The sequence below is a fragment of the Arachis stenosperma genome, chromosome 9, assembly GCF_014773155.1.
Source record: "Arachis stenosperma cultivar V10309 chromosome 9, arast.V10309.gnm1.PFL2, whole genome shotgun sequence".
Taxonomy (NCBI): Eukaryota; Viridiplantae; Streptophyta; class Magnoliopsida; order Fabales; family Fabaceae; genus Arachis; species Arachis stenosperma.
The window spans coordinates 47,266,669-47,288,797 of NC_080385.1; the positions used below are offsets into that span (position 1 = coordinate 47,266,669).

The window sequence follows — 22,129 nt, forward strand, 5'->3', positions numbered from 1 at the left end:
GGGAGGTGCATCTTCCCAAGTCTCATTACCAAACAACTTGGCATTCAGCTTCATGATTGCTCCTAGATATTGAGCAACTTGCTCTCCAATTATGTCTTTATCCTCTTCAGAGGAAGAATAGTTTTCAGAGCTCATGAATGGCAGAAAGAGGTTTAAAGGAATCTCTATGGTCTCTATATGAGCCTCAGATTCCGTTAGGTCCTCAATAGGGAACTCCTTCTTGTCTGGGAGATGTCCCATGAGGTCTTCCTCATTGGGATTCACATCCTCCCCTTCCTCTCTAGGTTCGGCCATTTTGATTTTATCAATGGCCTTGCACTCTCTTTTTGGATTCTCTTTAGTATTGCTTGGGAGAGTACTAGGAGGAGTTTCAGTGATTTTCTTACTCAGCTGGTCCACTTGTGTCTCCAAATTTTTGATGGAGGACCTTATTTCACTCATGAAACTTAAAGTGGCCTTAGACAGATCAGAGACTATATTTGCTAAGCTAGAGGAGCTCTGCTCAGAATTCTCTGTCTGTTGCTGAGAAGATGATGGAAAAGGCTTGTTATTGCTAAGCCTGTTTCTTCCACCATTATTAACGCCTTGTTGAGGCTTCTGTTGATCCTTCCATGAGAAATTTGGATGATTTCTCCATGAGAAATTATAGGTGTTTCCATAAGGTTCACCCATGTAATTTACCTCTGCCATTGCAGGGTTCTCAGGATCATAGGCTTCTTCTTCAGAAGATGCTTCTTTAGTACTGTTGGATGCATTTTGCCATCCATTCAGACTTTGAGAAATCATGTTAACTTGTTGAGTCAACATTTTGTTCTGAGCCAATATGGTATTCAGAGCATCAATCTTAAGAACTCCCTTCCTCTGAGGCGTCCCATTATTCACAAAATTCCTCTCAGAAGTGTACATGAATGGGTTATTTGCAACCATGTCAGTAAGTTCTTGAGCTTCTGCAGGTGTTTTCTTTAGGTGAATGGATCCACCTACAGAATGGTCTAGTGATATTTTAGAAAACTCAGATAGACTATAATAGAATATATCCAGAATGGTCCACTCTGAAAGCATGTCAGAAGGACACCTTTTGGTCATCTGCTTGTATCTTTCCCAAGCTTCATAGAGGGATTCACCATCTTTCTGTTTGAAGGTCTGAACATCCACTCTAAGCTTGCTCAGCTTTTGAGGAGGAAAGAACTTACCCAAGAAGGCCGTGACCAGCTTATCCTAGGAGTCCAGGCTATCTTTAGGTTGTGAGTCCAACCATGTTCTAGCTCTGTCTCTTACAGCAAAAGGGAAAAGCATGAGCCTGTAGACTTCAGGATCTACTCCATTAGTCTTAACAGTCTCACAGATCTGCAAGAACCCAATCAAAAACTGATTGGGATCCTCTGATGGAAGTCCATGGAACTTGCAGTTCTGTTGCATTAGAGCAACTAGTTGAGGTTTCAGCTCAAAATTGTTTGCTCCAATGGCAGGGATTGAGATGCTTCTTCCATCAAATTTGGATTTGGGTGTAGTATAATCACCAAGCATCCTCCTTGCATTATTGTTGTTGGGCTCGGCTGCCATATCATTTACTTGTTCAAAAATTTCAGTAAGGTTGTCTCTGGATTGTTGTATTTTAGCTTCTCTTAATTTCCTCTTTAGAGTCCTTTCAGGTTCAGGATCAACTTCAACAAGAATACCTTTTTCATTGTTCCTGCTCATATAAAAGAGAAGAAAATAAAGAAAATCTGGAATCCTCTATGTCACAGTATAGAGATTCCTTTATGTGAGTAGAAGAATAAGAGAATTAAAGAAGAAAAAGGTAAGAATCCAAACACAAGGGGGAAGAGTGAGTTCGAGTTCTTGAATAGGAGAGAGGTGTTAGTAGATAAATAAATAGATAGAAGAAGATGAGAGAGAGGAGTTTTCGAAAACTATTTTTGAAAACAGGTTAGTGATTTTCGAAAATTAAAAGAAGAAATAAAATTAAAATTAAAATTTAAAACAATTAATTAATTAAAAAGAATTTTTGAAAAAAGGGAGAGGAGTTTTCAAAAATTAGAGAGAGGAAAGTAGTTAGGTGGTTTTGAAAAAGATAAGAAATAGTAAAACAAACAAAAAGTCAATTAGTTAGTTGAAAAAGATTTGAAATTCAATTTTGAAAAGATAAGGAGTTGGAAAAGATTTTGAAATTGAATTTGAAAAGATATAATTTGAAAAAAAGATATTTTGAAAAGATATGATTGAAAAAGATATTTTGGAAAAGATTTGATTTTTAAAATTAAAATTTGATTACTTGACTAACAAGAAACTAAAAGATATGATTCTAGAATTTAAATATTGAACCTTTCTTAACAAGAAAGTAACAAACTTCAAATTTTTGAATCAATCACATTAATTGTTAGTAAAGTTTTCGAAATTTTGAAATAAAGATAAGAAAAAGATTTTGAAAACAAATTTTAAAAATTTTCAAAAATAATAAAAAAAGAAAAAGATTTGATTTTTGAAAAAGATTTTGAAAAGATAAGATTTTTTTAAAATTGAAAATTTGACTTGACTTATAAGAAATAGCTAAGTTTTAAAAATTTTTTACTAAGTCAACTCAAATTTTCGAAAATTATAAGCAAAATAAGGAAAAGATATTTTTTTTATTTTTGAATTTTTAATGAGGAGAGAGAAAAACAACAAAAATGACTCACAACATGAAAATTATGAATCAAAACACATGATGCATGCAAGAACACTATGAATGTCAAGATGAACACCAAGAACACTTTGAAGATCAAGATGAATATCAAGACTTATTTTTGAAAATTTCAAGAAAAGAAAAACATGCAAGACACCAAACTTAGAAATTTTCAATACTTAGACACTATGAATGCAAGAATGCATATGAAAAACAACAAAAGACACAAAACAAGAAAACATAAAGATCAAACAAGAGGACTTACCAAGAGCAACTTGAAGATCATGAAGAACACCATGCATGAGTTTTTTTTTTCGAAAAATGCAAATTTTTTTTAAAAAAACATGCAATTGATACCAAACTTAAAAATTGACTCAAGACTCAAACAAGAAACACAAAAATATTTTTTTGATTTTTATGATTTTATTAAATTTTTTTTCGAAAATTTCTTTTTGGAAAAATGAAAATAAAATAAAAATTTTTGAAAGATTTTTGAAAACTTTTTGAAAAGAAAATTACCTAATCTGAGCAACAAGATGAACCGTCAGTTGTCCAAACTCAAACAATCCCGGCAACAGCGCCAAAAACTTGGTGCACGAAATTGTGATCATCAACAATGGCACCAAAAATTTGGTAGCACTCTCAAATGTGAATCACACTTTGTCACAACTTCGCACAACTAACTAGCAAGTGTACTGGGTCGTCCAAGTAATAAACCTTACGTGAGTAAGGGTCAATCCCACGGAGATTGTTGGTATGAAGCAAGCTATGGTCATCTTGTAAATCTCAGTCAGGCAGATTATAATGGTTATAAAGGTTTTTGAAAATTAATAATAAATAAAGCATAAAATAAAGATAGAGATACTTATGTAAATCATTTTGTGGGAATTTTAGATAAGTGTATGGAGTTACTTTGTCCCTGTTGAATCTCTGCTTTCCTACTACCTTCCTTCAATCCTTCATACTCCTTTCCATGGCAAGCTATATGTAGGGCATCACGTTGTCAATGGCTACTTTCCATCCTCTCAGTGAAAATGGTCCAAATGCTCTATCACAGCACGGCTAATCATCTGTCGGTTCTCGATCATGTCTAAATAGAATCCATTGATTCTTTTACGTCTGCACCATGCCCAACAATCGTGAGTTTGAAGCTCGTCACAGTCATTCAATCCCTGAATCCTACTCAGAATACCACAGACAAGGTTTAGACTTTTCGGATTCTCAAGAATGGCCGCCAATAATTCTAGCTTATACCACGAAGATTCTGGTTAAGGAATCCAAGAGATATTTACTCGTTCTAAGGTAGAACGGAAGTGGTTGTCAGTCACGCATTCGTAGGTGAGAATGATGATGAGTGTCACGGATCATAACATTCACCATGTTGAAGTGCAACAAATATCTTAGAATAAGAATAAGCTGAATTGAATAGAAAATAGTAGTAATTGCATTAAAACTCTAGGTACAACAGAGCTCCACACCCTTAATCTATAGTGTGTAGAAACTCCACCATTGAAAATACATAAGTGATGGTGGTCCAGGCATGGCTGAATGGCCAGCCCCCAAATGTGATTAAAGATGTAAAATCCCAGATAAAAGACTAGACCGAGATTGATACCAAGATGTCTAATACAATAGTAAAATGTCCTATTTATACTAGACTAGTTACTAGGGTTTACAGAAATAAGTGCAGAAATCCACTTCCGGGGCCCACTTTGGTGTGTGCTTGTTCTGAGCTTGAGCTTTACACATGCAGAGGCTTCTTTTGGAGTTAAACGCCAAGTTGTAACGTGTTTTTGGCGTTTAACTCTGGTTTGTGACGTGCTTCTGGTGTTTTACTCCAGAATGCAGCATGGAACTGGCGTTGAACGCCAGTTTGCGTCGTCTAAGCTCGGACAAAGTATGAACTATTATATATTGCTGGAAAGCTCTAGATGTCTACTTTTCAACGACGTTGAGAGCACGCCATTTGAATTTCTATAGCTCTAGAAAATCCATTTCGAGTGAAGGGAGGTCAGAATCCAACAACATCAGCAGTCCTTTGTCAGCCTCCTATTAGATTTTTGCTCAGGTCCCTCAATTTCATCCAGAAAATACCTGAAATCACAGAAAAACACACAAACTCATAGTAAAGTCCAGAAATTTAAATTTTTCATAAAACTAATGAAAACATCCCTAAAAGTAGCTAGATCCTACTAAAAATTACCTAAAAACAATGCCAAAAAGCGTATAAATAAACTGCTCATCAATAACCCAAGGATATAGTGTCTGACCCACTCTTGCAGCAGAAAAGATTATCAATCATGGTTCAATTACAAGGACATAATACTTTGCACACTTATCATACTTAACCCAAGGATGTAGTGCCTGGCACACTCTCACTATTCAACAAGACAATCATTCCTCTTTGAGTCTTCAACTCATCATAACCATCATCAATTCATTACTTCCATTTCGAACTCATTAGTTCATCAATTTCCAATTCATTGTCAACAATCATCATATACACCGCTCCTCCTTCTCTCTCAACTAACTCATCCACAGTACACTAGAAACCTAGACCTCGGTTTGCTAACTTTTCAAATTGATCATGAACTAAAATCCATAGCCTATTTCCCTTATTCCCATACTCAAAATTAAGCCCAAAAGCCTTAAATGGTGTTATAGAAGCTTACAACCTTGTTGGGAAGGTGAAGTAGTTGAAAACAAGTTTTAAGATTATGAAACAGGGCGTGTGCGTCTGCACAGGGGTGTGCGTGCGCACGCCCAGGAAAAATTTCAAAGTGTGCGTACGCACATGTACAAATTTTTATAAGGTATGTGCGCTCACACAAGGCGTGCTAGCGCCCCCAACAGACTGGCCTTTCCAACGTGTGCGTGCGCACAGGTCTATGCGTACGCACAGGTTACAATTTTTCATTGGTGTGTGCGTGCACCAACTGTGTCAGCGTTGCAAGCAGATTGCCTACCTCTGCGTGTGCGGACGCACAGGTCTGTGAATGCGCATAGGTCACAATTTTCACAGAGTGTGCGTGCGCACAAGGCAGTGCATGCGCACATACCAGAAACTCAGAATTCTCTAACTTTGCAAAAATTCAAGTTTTCAACACCAACTTTGAATGATCATAACTTCCTCTACAAAATTCCAAATTTTACAAACTTTATATCAAATAGAAGGGTTTTCAATAATCTTTAATTATAATCTAAATTCAACCAATTTTAAAAACCAAGGCAAAAGTTATTATCAGAAAAAGATCACCAAAAATATTTTTTACCAAAAACCTCAAATCCTCAAATCCTCAAATCTAACCATCTCTCAATTCAAAACCAAACCAAACCATGTCCAACCATCATAAACCACTACTACATACAACATCTTACCATTTCATACCATCCTCCACAATTTCACACCTAAATTACTAAGCCATTACGTCATATCTCACTAACAATCCAAAATCTCTAATTCAATCATAAATCCACACTCATGACCATCATCAACCAATAACAACCTCACCAATCAAAACAAATCTCAACGTTCATAATCAACCTTCATAATCACTAAAATGCCAACAAACAAACATCAATAGCCACTTCAAATCCTTATCACTTAACCTTAACATTATCAATCATACCCACATTCATACTACCACACTCAACATAGACACTCACCAATATCAACCAATATCAAAATATATAATTATCACCAACAACATCAATATTCATCAATACCAATAATCTCCAAAAATCATCATCAACCACACTAATCCAATACAACCAACAATTAGCACCAATTCATATATAATCATTCATACACCAACAACATTCAATCCTATCTTAGGGTCAACTAGTCTAAGTGTCCATGAACATTACATATTACATAAAGAAAACCAAAACCATACCTTGGCCAATTTCCAAACTCTCCAAACACCAAAACAAAGCCACCAAGCTTGATCCAAAGCCTCAACCAACTCCAACAAACACCAAGGCTCAAACTAACAACACATATATCACCAACATCAAAACCTAAGATACACAAAATAACTAAACACAAGGGTTTAGTGAAAACTTACCTTACCCAATGTGAGTAGGGATAAAATCTAACAATTACCCGCTACTAGAGATCACCTAAACAACTAAAATCACAAAATCTACTCATAAACTATATATAAAAATGCATAAAATCTAGGGCTGGAAACTGGGACGTGAAGAGAGAGATCTTACCAGATTTCTTTGAATATAAACTTAGAGCTCAACGAGAGCTTCGTGTGGCCACAAATGACTCGTCAATCGGAGCTCCAGATCAAAAGTTATGGCTCATAGAAGGTGGAGGTGAAAAGTAACCAACCCTCACCTCTCCTCTCTTCTCAATCTGCGCCCCTCTCTCTTTGTGGGGAGAAAAATGAGCTGAAAAGCTCATTAAGTGAGCTTATATATGTTGGACCTTGGGCCCGATCCATCCCGTTAGCATTTTTGGTCTGTTTGGCCCATTTTGGGCCAAAACTTTTAATATTGGTGTCCGATTTTCGATTCTAAAATTATTTTTGTCCTTTCAAAACAACAAATCAATTTTATAATTATTATTTTCCAAAATATGCAATACTGGACAGTTTAGAGCCGGTCCTGCCAATTTATGCGCCAGTACGCATTTTTACAAAAATCTTTTTGAAAAGGTACATTTTCCAACTCAGAAAAATTCACTGAAATCAAATTTCACATTTTTATTTTCAAATTAAAACTTATAAATTTTGAATCTATTTCGGGCACTAAAATTATTTTATTAAAACAGTTTTACGTGAAAACGCGGGTTCTTACGTCTCTGTAATAGCCCAGACCACTCGCTAGCACGATATTGTCCGCTTTGGCACACAAGGCCTCAAGGTTTTGCCTTTGACGATAGGGATGCTAGCCGAAGCCCCCCACACTCACTCGTCAAAACATGTCATGCTAGGGAGCGGTATCCACACCCTTATAAGGCATACTTTGTTTCCCTCCCCAACCGATGTGGGACTTTACAATCCACCCCCTTAAGGGAGTCCAGCGCCCTCGCTAGCACATCAATCTGGGCTCCGGCTCTGATACCATCTGCAACAGCCCAGACCACCCGCTAGCACGATATTGTCCGTTTTGGCACACAAGGCCTCATGGTTTTACCTTTGACGATAGGGATGCTAGCCGCAGCCCCCACACTCACTTGTCAAAACGCGTCATGCTAGGGAGAGGTATCCACACCCTTCTAAGGCATGCTTTGTTCCCCTCCCCAACCGATGTGGGACTTTACAGAGGACATGGTAGCATGCGAGGGGCGATGTACCTTGAGGGCGCTTGACGAGATGACTTTTACCGGTAAAGAATTTCACAAAAATAATCACGTTGTAAGTATAGTTTCTAAACCAACAGAGAATCCTTTCATACAAAAACTTGTTTGTCACTAAAGCAAACCCAATAAAATTTATAACCGAAGTATTCAAACCTCGGGTCATCTCTCAAGGAATTGTAGGGAAGTATAATTTATTATTGGTTATGGAAAAAGGTATATTTTTTGGTTTTTTAAAATAGGGAACAAGGAAATAAATTAACAATAAAGTAAATTAATTATCATGAACACCCTTGCAAGGTATAAGAACCAGAAATCCCATCCTAGTTATCCTTATCAGGTGTGATGAGGATTGTTTATTGCTCCCACTTAGTTAACCCTTATTAAATAAAAGAAATTCAAGTAGACTAATCAATTTGATTCCTCAAGTCCTAGTCAACTTCTAAGGAAAGACTAGCTTTAGAGGGATCCAAATCAACCAGCAAACTTTAAATATCAATCAACAGCTGAGTTTGATAACTCAAGTGTCACCAATTACTCAACCAAAGCAAAGAGAGGAGAAAAATCCAAATTATTTAGATCCTAAATAGAAGAAAGCAATCATAGATATGAAATACCTCAAATTATATTAAATATAAAATCAAATCTAACATGAGAATTCATAAATCAAAGTAATAGAATAAATAAAAATAGAAGAGAAACCAAAGTAAAGAAACATTGAACCTGGAATGGAGAAGAAGTAAACCTAACCTAAGAGAAATTCTAAATCCTAAAAACTAAGAGAGAGGAGAGAGCCTCTCTCTCTAGAAAACTACATATAAAACCTAAATTTGTGTATTATGAATGTTCAATGAATGTATGGATACATTCCCCCACTTTATAGCCTCTAATCTGTGTTTTCTGGGCAAAAAACTGGGTCAGAAACAGCCCAAAAATCGCCCTCAGTGATTTCTGATACGTACAGGTCACTGCAAGGTCACGCGTGAGTGTCGTCCATGTGTGAGCGTGTATTGGATTTTTGCCAGGTCACACGTGCGCGTGATCCACGCGTGCGCATTACCTATCTTCAAGGCAGCTATGACAAATTATATATTGTTGCGAAGCCCTAGATGTTAGCTTTCCAACGCAACTAAACTCACTTCATTTGGACATCTGTAGCTCAAGTTATATTCAATTTAGTACCAAGAGGTCAGGCTAGACAGCTTTAGCAGTTCCTTCAGTTTCTTGTATTCCTTCCACTTTTGCTTGCTTCCTTTCCATCCTCTAAGCCATTCATGCCCTATAATCTCTGAAGACACTTAACACACATATCACGGCATCGAATGGTAATAAGAGGGGATTTAAACATAGCAAATTTAAGGCCAAAGAAGCATGTTCTCAATCATAGCACAAAGTTAGGAAGGAAAAATATAAAACCATGCAAATAGTATGAATAAGTGTGCAAAGGCTTGATAAAAACCACTCAAATTAGCACAAGATAAACCATAAAATAGTAGTTTATCAGCGCTCGAGAGGAATCTTAGAGGAATGTCATGGTGTCGCGAGGGGGAAGGAATTGGAGGGGAGGTTGCGCTAGAGGTTGAGGTTGGATGGCACATGTTTATGAACCTAATCCTAAATTTTGGGAATTTCAAAATCAAAGTTTTTGAACATTTTTGAAAAGTTGTTCTAATTGGCTACAAATAGAGTTGGTTACATATAATTTCTCTTGAGTGACAAAAATGAAAGAGAAAGCATAAGTAACTAACTCTATAGGCAGCCACTTGGTCACGTAGCGTCACATTTTTCAAAAAATAAAAACTTAATTATAAAATTTCAAAAACGTGTCCCCCTTTGGAACTCTTATTACACCTGCCCGTCCAAACCATGATGTTGTGCCTCCCTCCTGCAACTTGTCGTCCAGCGTTGTCATGCCCTTTCCCTCCGAACCTTATCGGCTATTGCCACGATGAACGCATGCCTCCCTTGCAATTCCTCGTGTTGCAACACCTCCCCCTGCAACTCGTCATCTTACGACGTCATGCCCTCCCCCTTTGAACCCTCTTCTTCTTCTTCTAAGTTTTGGATGATTGTTTTTACTAGTTTTGGATGTTTCTTTCTCTTAGGTTTTGGATGTGTTTTTGTTATATGTTTTGGATGTTTCTTTTTCTTATGTTTTGAATGTTTCTTCATTTTAGGTTTTGGATATTTTTTAAATAATTTTAGATATTTCTTTTCTTTGTTTTCAAATGTTCTTTTTCCAATAGTAGCTTAGCCTGTCGAGTAGCTTCGTTTTCCTTAGCTTGCTTGATCTTTTTATAAGTGTTTGAGCTATTGACAATTTTTTTTACAAAAACAAAAAAACAAGACTTATCATGTGCAAGTGGTGCATACAGAGAGCTATATATAAAAAACAACTATCTACCTAACTCAGTCCGTACATAACTTGATTTGGCTATCAGAAATTTATTGGTGTTGAGATTAGGAGATTGACCCCAACATTCTTGAAACAAGTCATAATCAACTGTTCCTCCTCGTCAAGTTTCTTGAAGTCATACTTTATGACCACAGACTGTGCCTCCAAGTACAGGCAGAACATATATTGGAATTTTTCATTCATATAGTAAGATTAGACATTCTCAACAAGTCGAATTTTGAAATAATAGTTTTTAAAGTCATTAAAAGACTCTTCAAAAATAGAGAATACTTTTCTACCCTTAATAGCTCAGAAAGAGGTTCACTGTTATTTTTAGAACTAAAAGATCTTATCAGTTAAAACAAGTAAAAGAAAATTATAGGGGATAAGGGAAGGTCAAGCACTCGACTAACCAACTAATAGATTTTCATAAATTCCCATGAATTCGGATGAAGTTGGATAGGAGCAACTTGGAAAGACAACAACACATCTTGCTTAAAATTGGAAAAAGGAATTTTCACGCCTAATCTAGGAAATAGACATTCATACATGAATAGAAAGTGTGGTTCTGACTTGTTGAATTGGGTGTAATAGATTCTCACTTGAGGGTCAAGGGCTATTAGAACATACTTGTCCTCATCCTCTTAGTTTTTACAAATAAAGTGCTTAAGGCAAAAATTTTTTAAGGTTTCCCTATCCATTACAGACACAGCCACTAATATTGTGCTGTCTACCTAATTTAACTTGGCTGAAATGCTAGAAAGCATTATTTGAACTATAGATCAAGACATAAATGTCAAATACTAGAAAAGAAAAAGTAACTAGCCTTATAAAAATAATATAAGTCGAACAAAGCTAAGCGCGCCAAGATTGGGTTATCTTCAACCAAAATATTCAAGCAACTTTCATTATCCCTAAATAAAGATAGAGGCAAAGACATGAAAAAAATCCATGGGATCTTCAGTAGCGCCATTATCAACAGCAGCAATAACACCACTTAAGGGTAGGGTGAACCCCACAATCACACAACAAGGTTCAAATAAAGAATCATGCAATAACCATCAACACACAAGAAAACCATAGTAGTATGGAAGAAAATAGTAACCAAGAAACAAGAAGAAGAGAAAATTAACCATAGTTATCAAAACTAGATTGGACTGGCTGGCTCTATAAAAAAATTGGTGAACTGGTGATCTGGCCAGTTCAAGTAGTGAATTAGACCGGATTTGCAGTTGAGCTGATTAACGGTGGTCAAACCTGTTGAAAGTCACTGGGTTTGTGCTTCGAACTGCTCTTGACCCATTCGGGTCCATGATACACCCGCCCACTGCCGAAGGAGCTTCCACGTGTCCCTACTGCAGCAGCAAAAATTAAACCAAAAAATGTTGAAAGTAAGGTTCAAACAGGAGGCATTATGAATGCAATGCATCCCTACTGCCACTCTACCATCATACTTCTTAATACTATATGTTACAAAAGATAATTATAAAGTAAACCATGAACGGATTTTTATTTTTACTTTTATCCTTTTAAGCATTGATTGACATGGATACCAAATTTTATTTCAAACAAGTAATTAACAACACATGATATACGAACATATTGATATACTGATTGTGTTATCATTGCTTTCTCTTTTGTTCATTTAAATTAAGAAAGTATTTTGTACTAGTGACTAATTTATTTTCTCTTTTTGCATCATAAATTATATTTAAGAATTGATACTTGATTGGTATTAATATATTTGTGAAGACATGCATTTTAAATTCTAACTTTTAATTTTTTTTATAATTTTATATTTTTATTTAATTATGTCCGGGTCAACCGAGTGAATCAGCGATTCACCGATTAAACTAGTAACCCCATTGTATGAACGAGTCAATTACCAGTTCGATTTTGGTAACTATTAAATTAACATAGGAGAAGCACTAACACTGATGATTAGAAAAGTATAACAAATGTGATCTAGGAACTTGGTAGCACCAAAATTTGGAAGAAAGAAGGAGGCTTGAAGGAAAAATGGTAGTAGTGAAGAAGAAAAGTCTATACGTGATAAGAAAAAGAAGAGTTTTTGTAAGAGAAAAGAGAATCTTAAGGTAGAGAAAATGAAGCAAAAAAGAAGAAGAGGAGGAGTCAAGTTTATATAATTATAAGTATGGGCAAAATTGTAATTTTATCATGTGTTTAAATGTTGTGCACGTTGCAAAGAAAAATTGAAAAGGCACACGAATAGTTATAAAATGTGAAACATCACATCAATCAAAATCACATCAAGTCAACTGACCTCTTCCAATAAAACCACATCAAGAAACCGACCTATAAGCAATAGCAGAATTGTCAGACTTAAGTGCTAGGCATTGCGACTTGTCTAGAATAACAATGCCCATACAACTTGCTTACCTGTTTGCTCGAGGTCGACCAACTAAGTTTGACCTTGAGTAGGGACATTGTTCATACCCTGGACTAATATTAAAGACAGGCCTAAAAGAGATAAAATCAATCTACAAAAAGAGAAGGGTCTAGAAGATCCTTTCTTTTACCTTACTTGTGCGAGGAGTGGATCCCTCAATCCACGTATCCGACCTGAGTTGCATAGGAAGAAGATCTCAACTACACTGATGTATACCTTACAAATTTGCCTACTATTTAAAATTTGGGATCATAATCACCCTTAAACAAAAGGAAAATAACCACCCATCATTATATGTGGGGAGTTATAAAGTAATGGCTAGACTATCACACCAATTGTATAAATACCCTACTACGCATAAGTCCATAAAAACTTGCCTAGAATCCTTGCTAACTTAACTATCGGAGTCCCTTATAAGTACCACCCCCCATTCACCAATCATAAGGGTTTCAATTTACCAATTTTTTGGTCGAATCAGTCGATTTAGTTCAATTGAATATTACTCTATTCCTTGCTAAAAGAAATTAATAATTTATACACTTACTACACTTTATGTTACAAGATGTTCTTTCACACATAAGTGGATCTTCCATAAAAATATCTCTCGCTCATCATTCAAGGCATTCAATTTATAAACTACTTTTAAGTAGAATTGTAAGGATTAAAGCTCTCGACATGTAGCAAGTAAGGTGTGACGAGCCATATCGCAAAACTAAGAGGGATTATAAACGTCCCTTTTAATAATTACACAAAACATATCCCAAAAACTCTCACTGCTCTATGAAAACTCTTTGTTGCATCAAAGAGTGTTTTGTCATAGGGTCTAGTACTGAATTCACCAATCTTTATACCAGCTTGACCTCACCTGTCCAATTCTAATAACTCACTCATGAATTTTAGAAATCAAATCACAGCCAAAATTTATACTCACAGATTTAATATTCCCTGAAGCTAAAAAATGTTTGAATTATCTCTTTCGCACATTATCTCATGAAAATTATATTTTTAAGCTAAAACAAGACCCTTTCAAATAGCAACAAACTCACAACAAAACACAAAAGCATAGGGAGAAAACATGTACAACTATTTCAAAAGTAAAATGGTGCGCGAAATTGTGAACAATACTTTTCACAACTCTCATAATCCCTGGTCATGAACTCCAAAAACTTGGTGGTTCAATTCCATGGCATTACACAACTTCGCACAACTAACCAGCAAGTGCACTGGGTCGTCCAAGTAATACCTTACGTGAGTAAGGGTCGATCCCACGGAGATTGTTAGCATTGAAGCAAGCTATGGTCATCTTGTAAATCTTAGTCAGGCAAACTCAATTGTATATGATGATGAACGAAAATAATATAGAGATAAGGATAGTGATACTTATGTATATCATTGGTGTAAGAGCTTCAGATAAGTGTATGAAGATGCCTTCCCTTCCGTCTCTCTGCTTTCCTACTGCCTTCATCCAATCCTTCTTACTCCTTTCCATGGCAAGCTCGTATAGGGTTTCACTGTTGTCAGCAGCTACCTCCCATCCGCGCAGTGAAAGCTAATGCACGCACTCTGTCACAGTACTGCCAATCACTGGTTTGGTTCCCTCCCCTACCGGAATAGAATCACTCTTTTGCGTCTGTCACTAACGCCCAGTAGGTTACAGGTTTGAAGCACGTCACAGTCATTCAATCATTGAATCCTACTCAGAATACCACAGACAAGGTTAGACCTTCCGGATTCTCTTGAATGCCGCCATCAGTTCTTGCCTATACCACGAAGACTCTGATCTCACGGAATGGTTGGCTCGTTTGTCAGGCGAGCACTCGGTTGTCAGGCGATCAACCATGCATCGTGCAATCAGAAATCCAAGAGATATTCACTAAGCCTCAGATGCTTGTAGAACAAGAATGGTTGTCAGTCACCTTGTTCATGGGTGAGAATGGTGATGGGCGTCAATCATCACCTTCATCATGTTGAAGAACAAGTGATATCTTGGTAAAAGAACAAGCGGAATTGAATGGAAGAACAATAGTAATTGCATTAATACTCGAGGTACAGCAGAGCTTCACACCTTAATCTATGGTGTGTAGAAACTCCACCGTTGAAAATACATAAGAACAAGGTCTAGGCATGGCCGAATGGCCAGCCTCCCAAAGAGGGTTCAATCATAAAAACATGATCAAAAATATCTATACAATAGTAAAATGTCCTACTTATAGATAACTAGTAGCCTAAGGTGTACAAAGATGAGTAAATGACATAAAAATCCACTTTCGGGCCCACTTGGTGTGTGCTTGGGCTGAGCAATGAAGCTTTTTTCGTGTAGAGACTCTCCTTGGAGTTAAACGCCAGCTTTAGTGCCAGTTTGGGCGTTTAACTCCCAATCAGGTGCCAGTTCCGGCGTTTAACGCTGGAATTTCTTGGGGTGACTTTGAACGCCGGTTTGGGCCATCAAATCTTGGGCAAAGTATGGACTATTATATATTGCTGGAAAGCCCAGGATGTCTACTTTCCAACGCCGTTGAGAGCGCGCCAATTGGGTTTCTGTAGCTCCAGAAAATCCACTTCGAGTGCAGGGAGGTCAAAATCCAACAGCATCTGCAGTCCTTTTGAGTCTCTGGATCAGATTTTTGCTCAGGTCCCTCAATTTCAGCCAGAAAATACCTGAAATCACAGAAAAACACACAAACTCATAGTAAAGTCCAGAAAAGTGAATTCTAATTAAAAACTAATAAAAATATAATAAAAACTCAACTAAAACTACCAAAAACATACTAAAAACAATACCAAAAAGCATACAAATTATCCGCTCATCACAACACCAAACTTAAATTGTTGCTTGTCCCCAAGCAACTGAAAATCAAATAAGATAAAAAGAAGAGAATATGCAATGAACTCCAAAAACATCTATGAAGATCAGCATTAATTAGATGAGCGGGGCTTTTAGCTTTTTGCCTCTGAATAGTTTTGGCATCTCACTTTATCCTTTGGAACTCAGAATGATTGGCTTCTTTAGGAACTCAGAATCCAGATAGTGTTATTGATTCTCCTAGTTAAGTATGATGATTCTTGAACACAGCTACTTTATTGAGTCTTGGCTGTGGCCCAAAGCACTCTGTCTTCCAGTATTACCACCGGATACATACATGCCACAGACACATAATTGGGTGAACCTTTTCAGATTGTGACTCAGCTTTGCTAAAGTCCCCAATTATAGGTGTCCAGGGTTCTTAAGCACACTCTTATTGCCTTGGATCACAACTTTATTTCTTTCTTTTTTTTTCTTTCGATTTTTTTTTTCGTTTGCTTTTTCTCCCTTTTTTTTTGTATTCACTGCTTTTTCTTGCTTCAAGAATCATTTTTAATGATTTTTCAGATCCTCAGTAACATGTCTCCTTTTTCATCATTCTTTCAAGAGCCAACATTCATGAACCACAAATTCAAAAGACATATGCACTGTTCAAGCATACATTCAGAGAACAAAAGTGTTGCCACCACATCAAAATAATTAAACTATTATAAAATTCAGAATTCATGCAATTCTTCTCCTTTTCAATTAAGAACAATTTTTTTTTTCAAGAAAGGTGATGGATTCATAGGACATTCATAACTTTAAGGCATAGACACTAAGACACTAATGATCACAAGACACAAACATGGATAACATAAAGCATAAAATTCGAAAAACAGAAGAATAAAGAACAAGGAAATCAAGGAACGGGTCCACCTTAGTGATGGCGGCTCTTTCTTGCTCTTGAAGATCCTATGGAGTGTTTGAGCTCCTCAATGTCTCTTCCTTGTCTTTGTTGCTCCTCCCTCATGATTCTTTGGTCTTCTCTAATTTCATGGAGGATGAGGGAGTGCTCTTGATGCTCCACCCTTAGTTGTCCCATGTTGGAACTCAATTCTCCTAGGGAGGTGTTTAGTTGCTCCCAATAGTTTTGTGGAGGAGAGTGCATCCCTTGAGGAATCTCAGGGATCTCTTGGTGAGAGGGGTCTCTTGTGTACTCCATCCTTTTCTTGGTGATGGGCTTGTCCTCATCAATGGGGGTATCTCCCTCTATGTCAACTCCAACTGAATAACAGAGGTGACAGATGAGATGAGGAAAGGCTAACCTTGCCAAAGTGGAGGTCTTGTCCGCCACCTTGTAGAGTTCTTGGGCTATAACCTCATGAACTTCTATTTCTTCTCCAATCATGATGCTATGGATCATGATGGCCAGGTCTATGGTAACTTCGGACCGGTTGCTAGTGGGAATGATTGAGCGTTGTATGAACTCTAACCATCCTCTAGCCACGGGCTTGAGGTCATGCTTTCTCAATTGAACCGGCTTTCCTCTTGAATCTTGCTTCCATTGTGCGCCCTCTTCACATATGGTTGTGAGGACTTGGTCCAACCTTTGATCAAAGTTGACCCTTCTAGTGTAAGAGTGCTCATCTCCTTGCATCATAGGCAAGTTGAACGCCACCCTCACACTCTCCGGACTAAAATCAAAGTATTTCCCCCGAACCATAGTGAGATAATTCTTTGGATTCGGGTTCACACTTTGGTCATGGTTCTTGGTGATCCATGCATTGGCATAGAACTCTTGAACCATCAAGATTCCGACTTGTTGAATGGGGTTGGTAAGTACTTCCCAACCTCTTCTTCGGATCTCATGGCGGATCTCCGGATATTCACCCTTTTTGAGTGAAAAGGGGACCTCGGGGGTCACCTTCTTCAAGGCCACAACTTCATAGAAGTGGTCTTGATGCACCCTTGAGAGGAATCTATCCATCTCCCATGACTCGGAGGTGGAAGCCTTTGCCTTCCCTTTCCTCTTTCTAGAGGTTTCTCCGGCCTTGGATGCCATAAATGGTTATGGAAAAACGAAAAAGCAACGCTTTTACCACACCAAACTTAAAATGTTTGCTCGTCCTCGAGCAAAAGAAGAAAGAAGAGAGTAGAAGAATAAGAAATGAGGAAGAGGGGGAAGGTGGTGTGTTCGGCCAAGAAGGGTAAGAAAGGGTGTTTAGGTTGTGTGAAAATGAAGGGGTGAAGAAGGGTATTTATAGGAGAGAGGGGTGGGAATGGTTCGGCCATTATGGGTGGGTTTGGGAGGGAAAGATGGGATTTATGAAGTGGTTTGAATTTATAGGAGAGAGGGGTGGGAATGGTTCGGCCATTAAAGTGGTTTGAATTTAAAGGGTGAGGTTGGTGGGGATTTATGAAGGATGGATGTGAGTGGTGAAGAGAAAGATGGGATTTGATAGGTGAAGGGTTTTTGGGGAAGAGGTATTGAGGTGATTGGTGAATGGGGGAAGAAGAGAGAGAGTGATGGTAGGGTCCTGTGGGGTCCACAGATCCTGTGGTGTCAAGGAAAAGTCATCCCTGCACCAAATGTTGCTCAAAATCACGTTTTGAGCTATTTCTGGCGTTAAACGCCGGGCTGGTGCCCATTCCTGGCGTTTAACGCCAGGTTGTTGCCCTTTACTGGCGTTTAACGCCAGTCTGGTGCCCCTTTCTGGCGTTAAACGCCCAGAATGGTGCCAGACTGGGCGTTAAACGCCCAACAGCTAGCATTACTGGCGTTTGAACGCCAGCTCCTTCTCCTCCAGGGTGTGCTGTTTTTCTTCCTGTTTTTCATTCTGTTTTTGCTTTTTTCATTGTTTTTGTGACTTCTTATGATCATCAACCTACAAAAAAAAATAAAATAACAAAAGAAAATAGTTAATTATAAAACATTGGGTTGCCTCCCAACAAGCGCTTCTTTAATGTCATTAGCTTGACAGAGGACTCTCATGGAGCCTCAGAAATGCTCAGAACCGTGTTGGAACCTCCCAACACCAAACTTAGAGTTTGAATGTGGGGGTTCAACACCAAACTTAGAGTTTGGTTGTGGCCTCCCAACACCAAACTTAGAGTTTGACTGTGGGGGCTCTGCTTGGCTCTGTTTTGAGAGAAGCTCTTCATGCTTCCTCTCCATGATGATAGAGGGATGTCCTTGGGCTTTAAACACCAAGGATTCTTCATTCACTTGAATGATCAACTCTCCTCTATCAACATCAATCACAGCCTTTGCTGTGGCTAGGAAGGGTCTGCCAAGGATGATGGATTCATCCATGCACTTCCCAGTCTCTAGGACTATGAAATCAGTAGGGATGTAATGGTCTTCAATCTTCACCAAAACATTCTCTACAAGTCCATGAGCTTGTTTTCTTGAATTGTCTGCCATCTCTAATGAGATTCTTGCAGCTTGCACCTCAAAGATCCCTAATTTCTCCATTACAGAGAGGGGCATGAGGTTTATACTTGACCCTAAGTCACACAAGGCCTTCTTGAAGGTCATGGTGCCTATGGTACAAGGTATAGAAAACTTCCCAGGATCCTGCCTCTTTTGAGGCAGTTTCTGCCTAGACAAGTCATCCAGTTCTTTGGTGAGCAAGGGGGGTTCATCCTCCCAAGTCTTATTTCCAAATAACTTGTCATTTAGCTTCATGATTGCTCCAAGGTACTTAGCAACTAGCTCTTCAGTGACATACTCATCCTCTTCAGAGGAAGAATACTCATCAGAGCTCATGAATGGCAGAAGTAAGTCCAATGGAATCTCTATGGTCTCATTTTGAGGCTCAGATTCCCATTGGAACTCAGAGGAGGTTGGTACACGCCCACTGAGGTCTTCCTCAGTGGCGTCCTCCTCCTCTCTTTCCTCTCCACATTCGGCCATGGTTATGGCTTTGCACTCTCCTTTTGGATTTTCTTCTGTATTGCTTGGGAGAGTACTAGGAGGGAGTTCAGTAACTTTCTTGCTCAGCTGACCCACTTGTCCTTCCAAATTTCTGATGGAGGACCTTGTTTCATTCATGAAACTTTGCGTGGTCTTTATTAGATCAGAGACCATTGTTGCTAAGTCAGAAGTACTCTGCTTAGAACTCTCTGTCTGTTGCTGAGAAGATGATGGAAAAGGCTTGCCATTGCTAAGCCTGTTTCTTCCACCATTATTATTATTGAAACCTTGTTGAGGTCTCTCTTGATTCTTCCATGAGAAATTGGGGTGATTTCTCCATGAAGAATTATAGGTGTTTCCATAGGGTTCTCCTAGGTAGTTCACCTCTTCCATGGAAGGGTTCTCAGGATCATAAGCTTCTTCCTCAGATGAAGCATCCTTAGTACTGTTTGGTGCATTTTGCATTCCAGACAGACTTTGAGAGATCAAATTGACTTGTTGAGTCAATATCTTGTTCTGAGCCAATATGGCATTCAGAGTGTCAATCTCAAGAACTCCTTTCTTCTGACTAGTCCCATTGTTCACAGGATTCCTTTCAGAAGTGTACATGAATTGGTTATTTGCAACCATTTCAATCAATTCTTGAGCTTCTGCAGGCGTCTTCTTCAAATGAAGAGATCCTCCAGCAGAGCTATCCAAGGACATCTTAGATAGTTCAGAGAGACCATCATAGAAAATACCTATGATGCTCCATTCAGAAAGCATGTCTGAAGGACATCTTCTGATTAATTGTTTGTATCTTTCCCAAGCTTCATAGAGGGATTCTCCATCCTTCTGTCTGAAGGTTTGGACTTCCACTCTAAGCTTACTCCATCTTTGTGGTGGAAAGAACTTTACCAAGAAGGCATTGACTAGCTTTTCCCAAGAGTCCAGGCTTTCTTTAGGTTGAGAATCCAACCATATTCTAGCTCTGTCTCTTACAGCAAAAGGGAATAGCATCAGTCTATAGACTTCAGGGTTAACCCCATTAGTCTTGACTGTGTCACAGATTTGCAAGAATTCAGCTAAGAACTGATGAGGATCTTCCATTGGAAGTCCATGGAACTTGCAATTCTGTTGCATTAGAGAAACTAATTGAGGCTTAAGCTCAAAGTTGTTTGCTCCAATGGCAGGGATAGAGATGCTTCTCCCATAAAAATCAGGAGTAGGTGCAGTAAAGTCACCCAGCACCTTCCTTGCATTGTTGTTGTTTTCGGCTGCCATGTGTTCTTCTTCATTGAAGAATTCGGTCAGGTCCTCTAAAGAAAGTTGTGCTTTGGCTTCTCTTAGCTTTCTCTTCAAGGTCCTTTCAGGTTCAGGATCAGCTTCAACAAGAATGCCTTTGTCTCTGCTCCTGCTCATATGAAAGAGGAGAGAAAAAGAAAATGTGGAATCCTCTATGTCACAGTATAGAGATTCCTTGAAGTGTCAGAGGAAAAGAGAAATAGTAAGAAGAAGGAGAAGAAGAATTCGAACTTTAATTAGATAAGGTTCGAATTGTGCATTTAGAAGGAGTGGTACTCCATAAATAGAAGGATGTGGGAAGGAGGGAAGAAGATTTTCGAAAATTCAATTAAAAGATTTTGAAAACATTTTGAAAAATTTAATTGATAATTTTCGAAAATTAAAAGTGAAAAAGAAATCAAGTGATTTTTGAAAAAGATTTTGAAATTAGAAATTAAAAAGATTTGATTGAAAACTATTTTGAAAAAGATGTGGTTAAAAAGATTTGATTGAAGAGTTATGGTTTTAAAAAGATGTGATTGAGAAGATATGATTTGAAAACAATTTTAAAAGATGTGCTTTGAAAACAATTTGAAAAGATATGATTTTAAAAATTAATGACTTGCCTAACAAGAAAAGATATGATTCAAACATAAAACCTTCCTTAATAGAAAAGGTAAAAAATGTTCAATCAAATCATTAATTGTTAGTAAGTATCTTTGAAAAAGGAAAGAAATTGATTTTGAAAACATTTGATTGAAAAGATATGATTTGAAAAAGATTTGGTTTTGAAAAACTTTTGAAAACTTGAAAAAAAATTGATTTGAAAACAAAATCTTCCCCCTAGCACCATCCTGGCGTTAAACGCCCAGAATGGTATACATTCTGGCGTTTAACGCCCAAAATGCTACCTTTTTGGGCGTTAAACGCCCAACCAGGTACCCTGGCTGGCGTTTAAACGCCAGTCTGCCTTCTTCACTGGGCATTTTTGAATGCTCAGCTTTTTCTGTATAATTCCTCTGCAGTATGTTCTGAATCTTCAATTCTCTGTATTATTGACTTGAAAAGACACAAATTAAAAATATTTTTGGATTTTTAATAATCAAAATGCAACAAGAATCAAATAACAATGCATGCAAGACACCAAACTTAGCAGTTTGTGTACTACTGACACTATATGAGACACATAAACACTCAAGCCAAAAGAATTCAAAGATCAGAGTAAGAAATCATCAAGAATTACTTGAAGATCCTTAAGACACATGAATGCATGTAATTGACACCAAACTTAAGATGAGACACTAGACTTAAACAAGAAACAGCAAATATTTTTGGTTTTTATGATTTTGTAACTTTTTTTTTTTTAATTTTTTCGAAAATTAAG

General features: G+C 37.7%; 2 non-coding genes across 2 annotated transcripts; both read left to right on the forward strand.

Annotated features, from left to right (window-relative positions):
• The first annotated feature begins 1,056 nt into the window (after window positions 1-1,056).
• LOC130952046 (small nucleolar RNA R71) lies at window positions 1,057-1,164 on the forward strand. The gene has a single exon (XR_009074228.1). It is a non-coding gene; the product is annotated as a small nucleolar RNA R71 (small nucleolar RNA).
• Window positions 1,165-20,241: 19,077 nt separating this feature from the next.
• Window positions 20,242-20,349, forward strand: LOC130952988 (small nucleolar RNA R71). The gene has a single exon (XR_009075161.1). It is a non-coding gene; the product is annotated as a small nucleolar RNA R71 (small nucleolar RNA).
• Window positions 20,350-22,129: the final 1,780 nt, after the last annotated feature.